An 8785-nucleotide genomic window follows, 5' to 3' on the forward strand; every position below is an offset into this window, starting at 1 on the left:
AATAAATCCTTTATCCAACAATTCTTGCAACTGGTTGGATAATTCTTGCATCTCAGATGGTGCAAGTCGGTAAGGTGCCTTAGCAACAGGGCCAGCTTGAGGTAACAGATCGATTCTGAATTCGACCTGTCGGGTTGGCGGTAATCCAGGAAGTTCCTCTGGAAAAACTTGTGGAAATTCGCGTACCACGGGGATATCGTCCACTCGTTTTTCCTCAGGATCCGTGGCCGTCAAGCTCGCTAGATACGCCACGCATCCCTGGCGTATATATTTTAACACCTTGAGGTGGGATATAAAAGGTATCATATTGCCCGACTTCTCACCCTGCACTAATACTTCTTCGTCATCCGACACCCGGATCTTGACGATTTTCTTTTCACAGTTTATTTCTACCTTGTTGCGTGCTAACCAATCCATTCCCACTATCACGTCAAAACTACCCAATTCTACCGGTAACAAGTCAATCGGAAGGGATTGCTCGTTCAGAATAAAAGGGCAATTCCGAAATATCTGATTAACTATCATGGTTTTACCGTTAGCTACTTCTACAATGTAAGGTTCTATGGTTTCACCAATAGGAAGGTTTGCTATCGACAGGAATCTACCGGAGACAAAGCTTCTATCGGCGCCTGTATCAAATAATACAGAAGCGTAATGATCAGAGACGAGGAATGTACCTGTCACTACGCTGGGGTCCTGGCGTGCCTCGTTCGCCCCCATCACGAATGCTCGGGCTCGCGCCGGATTGTACGACGATGCCTGACCCGAGGGTTGCCTCCCGTTTCCTCCCTGGTTCAGTTTCGGACAGTGTCTTTTAAAGTGATCTGTGCTGCCGCATTCAAAGCAAGCCCGGCTAGTGGTCATCATTTGGTTTCCTTGTGGGTTTTGCTGTCGGGTTGGTTGGGTCCTAAATGGCTGCGCACGGATAGGTTGCGGTTGTTGGTTGAGATTGTTCAGGGTTGTCCTACAACTCGGTGCGTAGTGCCCATTCCTGCCACACCGGTGGCACACTACCTCCTTGCACACGCCACCATGCTGGCAACCGCATTTCCCACATTTAGGGAACGTCCCTTTCTGCGATTCCTGCCTTCCGCCTGAACTAGTCATGGTGTAGTTCTGGGCAGCGGGCCTAGCACGTTTACTTTGCTGCTTCTCCCGGATCCTAATGTCATACGTACCTCGCTTTCCCCCAGCAGACTCTCCTGCCACCTTCAGTGACCCACTCCTCACGAAATCGTATGTGACGATACCAGCTTGCGTCACCACACTCTCAAACGTCTGGTGTCCCCCAGAGTTGACTATACTCCTTACTAGCGGAGTTAGTCCCCATATATAACGCTCAACCCTCTTTGACTCTGGGGTGACTAACCATAGCACTAATAGCGACAATTCATTAAATCGGTTTGTATAACCTAAGTGGTCTGCCCCCTGCATCTCCAGGTTCCACAATTCGTTTTCTAACTTTTGCAATTCGTTTTTCAGGCAGAAATGTTCCAGTACGAGAGCCTTGAGCTCTGTCCAGGTCATGCGGTTTGTCGCCGCCTGACCGCGAGTCTGCACTATGGTGTTCCACCATGTCAAGGCATGGTCCGTGAACGTGCAGGTAGCATACTTAACAACGTAATCCTCAGGGCAGTTGCTGATGTTCACAACAGCCTCTATTTTCTCAATCCACTTAACCAACCCATTGGGTCCCTCAGATCCGCTAAATTCTAGGGGTTTGCACAACATAAAGTCTTTGATTGAACATCCCCTGGATACAGGAATTGGTTCAGTACGGTTCGTCTCTACAGTAGGTATAGGGCCATTACTGTCTGTAGCGACCACCGTAGGCGGTGCGTCATTACTCGGAATCGTGTTATCGTTTTGTGGAGGATTAGCATTTTGTTCCCCGTTATTATTGGTGGTCGTTTGATTGCTCGGAGGGGTTGGATTGGTCGAATTGTTAATACTGGCGGCGATGCGCGATACTATATCCGGTATCGCCGCCTCCAACTGGCGAGCAATCAGACGGCTCACGTCCACTTCCGACAATTGGGCTGAACGTTTTGGTGCCATTCTACACAACATCAAGAAAATATATATAATCAATACAAGTTCCAATCATAAAACACAACAAACATTCCATTCATTAATAAACGTTAGTACATGTTACACAAACATCCGTTCATATTACTTTCCTGTCACTATTACATTAGTTAAGTTTTCATACGTAGGGCCTATGTCGGCATCATCTCAACATAACCCGCAACGGGTCAGTGCTTGAATGATACCCAAAAGTATCTATAATGATATACCCCAAAAGAGACCCCCTAAGGGCCAGTGGTTGTATTATAACTACCCAAGATTCACTCTATGTTAGCATCACCACTAACTGCTTACACAGAGTATCAAAAAGCGGCCCCTGACTACCACCACCCTAACATGATCTAAACACGGTGGTATACCAACCACACCAACACCGCCGCCATCCCCACAATCACTGCCATTAAACCCCGGATCCGTGTTTCCATCCGGTCAATCAACCCCAGGGAGTAGGCGTCCTCCCTCCTCAGCTGCGCGATCGCATGCTGGCTGTCTAGTATGCAATCCACCAAGAGGTTCCTCCTCTGAATACCCACCGTCAAGGCGGTGGTGTGCTCATTCATCCGCTCGGTGAGCACCCGGAGCCAGGCCGCCTCGGTGGAGGGACGCTCATCCCTCACTGGCCTGGGGGTACCCCACACAGGTGGCGGCACAGGCCCGGGCTGGGGGCGGGAAGACTCGCCTCTGTGGTAAGTGGATCTGGGTGGGGTAGAGGTAGGTGGAACATACGGGACACTGATCTGTGCCGTGAGACGGGGACCGGGTCTGGGAGGGGTGAGGGTGACCTGAGGTGCGGGTGGGGTGGGAGACCTGGTAACCCTAGCAGGGGAGGACAAGCTAGCACTCCTAAGGCTAGTCTCAGAAGGCTCGGTGCTGGAAGCTAAGCGTACACTCCTAGAGTCCCCGGAACTGGCCTCCTCCGGGTCCTCCTCTACAGATAAACTTCGTGATCTTGACATGCTTACCTGTACACAAGTTAGCAAATATATAGTCCTTTTCATAATGTAAATCATGATTAAATTAATATACACACATTTATACAACCTTGTCACATAAAAATATTATCATATACTTACACATATGTTGCCGATTTTACCTATTAATGTTCCCCGTGACTTCCCCTGAATTCCCTCGTGCGGACAAGTCTGTTATTATGTTCCGGACCATAATAACTCACTTGTCCATCCAAGTTCATCCAGACCTCGTCACAATAAATTATTAGTTGATATTAAGATCCTATAACACTTGAGCTACTGGTTATATTTTAGGTATCTTTTAAAGACATCCTAATTCTTTATAACCAATGGCTCTGATACCAAGTTCTGTAACACCCCGTAACCGCAGCGGAAACGTACACGGGATGCAACAGACACATCTGATATCAACAGCATTGTTTATAAAGAAAACACCACTACATTAATTTAAACGTATTACATTGTTCTGAGTTTCATAACCATCTAAGCGTTATCACATAAGTGTTACCGATAGTACATTAACATATTTAATGAAAAATATAGATCTCTAGACTTCCACAAAATAGCACACAGCATCGAACACATATCACTCATTCCAATTTGAGTGTACCTAGAAAGCATGTAAAGAAAACGGGTCAACTACGAATAGTTGGTGAGTTTCACTAATTTAAATAAACCATAACAAATCATTATAATAATCATAAATAAGCGATGTAATTATGCTGAGCCCACAAGTGAGAACTCTATTAATCCCAAAACATATCGATTAACCTCCGGGAACTCTGTTACCCCAGAATACTTCCAATAACCTCTGGGAACTCTGTTACCCCAGAAACACATTTAATAACCTCTGGGAACTCTGTTACCCCAGAATACTTCCAATAACCTCTGGGAACTCTGTTACCCCAGAAACACATTTAATAATCTCTGGGAACTCTGTTACCCCAGAAACACATTTAATAACCTCTGGGAACTCGGTTACCCCAGAACACATTTAATAACCTCTGGGAACTCGGTTACCCCAGATCACTGTTTCGGGCCTTACACTGTTAGCAACTCAGACAATTACCATCTTAATTCATTACCGTACGATTCCCGTACAATAAACATTATATAAATACGTTCATTTCCATGCGATCAGCATGTACTTAAACACTTTGATAAAAACATGCTTTCCGCCCCGGGAAAATATTTAAAACAGTTCAGTAAAAGGGGCTCGTGAAAACTCACCTTCTTGTGAGCAAAGATGTACTACGGTGCACGGCTACTGGTACAGATCTGTAATACGATCCCCAAATCGTTACTACACAATTTCTATCAATATAACTTAAATTCGTGTTAACCGGTACGTCTGGGGACACTGCTAACCCAGTACCGTACACGATCCAGGGACAATGTTAACCCCAAAATACTTTTCAGGACTTAGATTGTGATATTACTTAGAGTTCTTTAGTCAAAACTACCGTTAGTTTGTTTTCTCGTTTTGCGTGCCTAGCACGGTTATCCGTCTTTATGTTTTCAAAAAATGAGTTTGACCACACACGACCTGAAAATAGTTGTTATTGATACTTTCATTAAAGTGGTGAAATTAGAGCTCGGTTAGCCACCCCGTTTGGCCGCGGGGGCCCGTTTCCGCCTTTAATACACCGGAAACGGTTAAGTCGGGTAAAATTACCCAAATCATCCGAATTATTTTCGGATGACTTATTTTTACTTGATTAACTTAGTTTCATAAAAATCATCCATTTTTAAGGTTTTCAAACACCAGTCAGCTCGCTTAGGCGAACTTCGCCGGTTTACTCGTTTTAAGCTTTAAAAGTTTGTTTTTAAGTTCCATTTAGCACAAATAAATATCCGTTTAGTCTTGGACCTTGAAATTTTGTACAAACCATATTTTGACAGTAAGGAATTTTATAAAATTTTTCCTGAATTAATTTTCATATCTAAAATTTATTTAACCATTTTTAAACGTCATTTAAACACCAAATATGTCGAAAATACCAAACGACCTTCGAAAAATCCCAAATTTTTCTGGGATGACCCCGGTCACCCACATAGTTCCCTGTAATTTTTCCAGAACTAAAAACTCATTTTTTATGCCATTTTTACCAAAACCGGGCTAGAAATCCCTAGAACTCGTTTTACCGAAAAGCCTAGTTAGACTTCTCCAATGAACCTGAAATTTTGTGTGTGACTTTTATATGTTATAAAAAGCTTATCTTAAATTTTCCAGAATTTTTCATGATGTTTAGCTATTTTTCACCATTTTTGGCCAAAACCGAGCATTAAATTCCCCAAATATTCATCCTTTATCCAAAAATTACCAAAAATTCACAGATCTCATATTTTCATGTGTAGATCATCTCTGTGAAATTTCGTGACCCAACTCTAGGTCTATCACAATCTGTCCAAATTATCTAAATCATACGAAAACCGGACTACCTTGTGTTTTCTAGCGTTAGATCGCAAAGATCTTGGTTTCTAGCCTTTGCTAGCCACTAGATACAACACCTACAAGCACAACAACACCACACCAAGCAAGTTATACCCACAATCAAGCCATTTCTTTCATGGTTTCGATTAAAACATCAAAACAAAGATTTTGACCGTAAAAATTCGTTTTTGACTCTTTTAACTACTTTCTTGGACCAAGATCCTTTGTATAACTTGTATACATCACTTGATCCTCCAAGAATCGGTTTCATCTCGGGTTTTCACCCATTTTTCATTTGAAACTTCATTCTCTTGCAAATAACTCAAGATCATAGAATCAAAACTATGAATCAAACATTATAACCGTGTTTTTACCTTACAATTCTTGTTAGAAATCAAGGGTTTTGGATGAATGTGTAAAGGGTTGAAAGGGTTTTGGAGTTGGAGAGTTAGAAAAAAGAAAAATGAAATGTGTATGTGTGTGCATAGGGCCGATCGGTCCTAGTTGTGGTGTGGGGTGGGGCCCACATCTCAACCCATGGCCACACATTTGGATTGTGTAATCCGGATAATGTTGTGGATAATCTGGTTCAGTTCGTTTCTCGGTTAAACGTTTAATTTCGCTCAAAACGAGGCCAAAACGGTCGTTTTTCGGCTTAAAAATGAAATTTATATAAAACTGATTTAAAAACTTTAAAAACTTAAACCATGACATTTAATGACTTAACACATCGTATTGTCGGTAATTGTGCATCTTTTTCGGCTTGATCGATCGTCTCTTGCTTGGTTTGATGTTAAAGGTTTCGTTTATCGTACCGACGTACTAATAAATCGAAATCCTTTTTCTGTGCTATAATTCACTTATCCCGAAGCTTTAATACTTCGTAACATCACTAAATATTATATATTTTGTCTATAATGTAATTCCCGATTCGTTCGGGTTTCAATAACCGTTCATCGATTAATCGTAATTCCGATACGACTAGTTGTACATTTGAGTATAATTCGTACTGAGAATCTTATATACTCGTATAATCACATTATAATTCATATATTCAGTATTAAATAACACGTAAATTGTATATTCCGGCTAGGGTATACCTGAATTTGCCGGAATTGTTACAACATCAACCACTTCTCTTTTCCAAAATAGTGCTTCATGTTGTCAAAGATCACCTTTGGAAAGTTATACTTCAAGTTCAAGCACAATGGCGCAATGATACACATTTGATACTCTAAGATTTCCTTATAACCTCCTTTTCTGTGCCCCAAACATTGTACAACAACATGCACCAGAAATTCATATGGTCTTGACAAACCCGTCTTCAAATAAGGTCCTCTGTTTATGTCATTTTGAAACCCCATTCTAACCAAACATCCTTTAACCAGACGTTCATCCAAAGTATATGGATCTCTCGATCTCTCTCCGCATCCCCAAATTCCAAAATCTTTCTGATTATACTTTCTGTGATTATACTTTCTGACACAACAATTTCTTTTCCTTGCACTGTTGATTTAATTTCTGATTCGCAATCGTTAGCATTCTTCCAAAACTCAGCTACAGCATTCATGAAAGGCTCACATTGAATAGTAATTGCCTTATAGATTCTTGAACGTAACTGATATAATGACATATATATATATATATATTTCCCTTGTATATCTTATATAATATTTTATTAAATTTTATAAGATTTATATACTACTAACATATTTGTGTTTTGTAGATTCCGGAAGATGATCGTGGTTGAAAAGGGCGAAAAACGAGTCAAAATAAGCCTAAACGAGAAGCCAGAACGTCTCAGGAAAGGAACCGAAAGAAGAACCGGTCAGACCCCCCCCCCCAATTTGACCACGCCGCGCTGCGCGGTAAGGGGGCCAGACCTGTTCGTGGGGCGCGGCTTGTCTTAGATTCCAGAAAGTTTCCCCGTTTGGCCATGTTTTGGGCCCAGTTCACTATTTAAACACCTATAACCTTAACCTGAAAAATATCCTTTAGCCACTAGACGAATTTAGAGTTTCTTGGAGCTTATCTTGGAGTTATTTGGTGGTTTTGAAGGCAAGGAATCACCCAGTGAAGAGCTCTACATTCAAGATTGAAGATTACGGGTTTTTATCACCTTTAATCTTTCGTTTTCATTACTTTCACCATGTTTTCTTTTTTTATTATTATTATTTTTGATTTTTAAAAAGGCTAAAACACTATAGATTCCTAGGCCTATGATTAACCATCGTTGATGTTTGAATTTAGTTGGATTATATCTTTTGTGGTTTTATGATTCAGTAAACTATTTGATTTTATTTGATTGATGCGTATGTGCACTTGTTTTTTCTTGTTCTAGGTTTATTATTCCACATTATCCATGGTGATTGTTTCATATGATAAGATTTTGTTAGGTCATTTGCTGTGTGTTTTTGACTAGTTTGTAATTGAATTCAAATAAGATCATACGAAAAATATTATTAGTCAAACGAATAAAAGTGTGTTGCTAACCTAGAAAGTTGTAAGGTGATTGGTTGTTGTTAGATCTTTGTTGATTAAGATTGCCAGATTTAGTTCTTCGTAAGGTGTTCATCAAGGTTTGATTAACTAACCTTGTCTAGTGAGTGAATTTAGTTTATTAAATTACTTTTAATTTCCACGTTGTAAGATAGGATTTCGCTATAAAGGTACTCTTTCATAATTAATTAGATAGCCTTAAGGGAGTTTAATTTATAAAACTGGCGTGTCTTAAAACTTATTAGAAACCTATATGTGTCTTCTTGAGAAGGGTTAGGGGTTTTGTTCGGGTTTTCTTTTAAGTGTATGTTTTATGATCCCTGTTCTATAACTATTATTTTCCAACTATTTGATAACTGAAACTTTGAGGATTCCAGCCTAGATGGTTTTTAATCATTATCTGAGTCAGTCAAACTTATTTCTCATGTGTTTTATTATTTGTCTTTTCTTATTTAGTTAATTTATTAGTTTAATATTTAGTAACTCAAAACCCTTTTTTAATAATTATTAAATAAATATTCGTGTCGGTTAGTTGAGTCTAATTAGTTAATATAATATACGTAATTTAAAGAGTCTCGTGGTTTCGATATCCGGACTTAGCTATACTAGAGTCGATCGGTTCACTTGCCGATCAGTAGTTTAGTCGAGTTTTGAAAAGTCTAGAGTATTAATTAGTGTCTAGTTTAGCATAATTTAGTTAATAATTATTTGACTACTTTTAGCAAATCAGTAACAAAAACGGAATGATCATCTTCAAATGACGTACTTTCTTATCCACCAAACCCAGATAAGC

The sequence above is a fragment of the Bidens hawaiensis genome, unplaced genomic scaffold, assembly GCF_021521415.1.
Source record: "Bidens hawaiensis isolate Kalapana, Puna unplaced genomic scaffold, B.hawaiensis_p1.1 tig00016822_1, whole genome shotgun sequence".
Lineage (NCBI taxonomy): Eukaryota > Viridiplantae > Streptophyta > Magnoliopsida > Asterales > Asteraceae > Bidens > Bidens hawaiensis.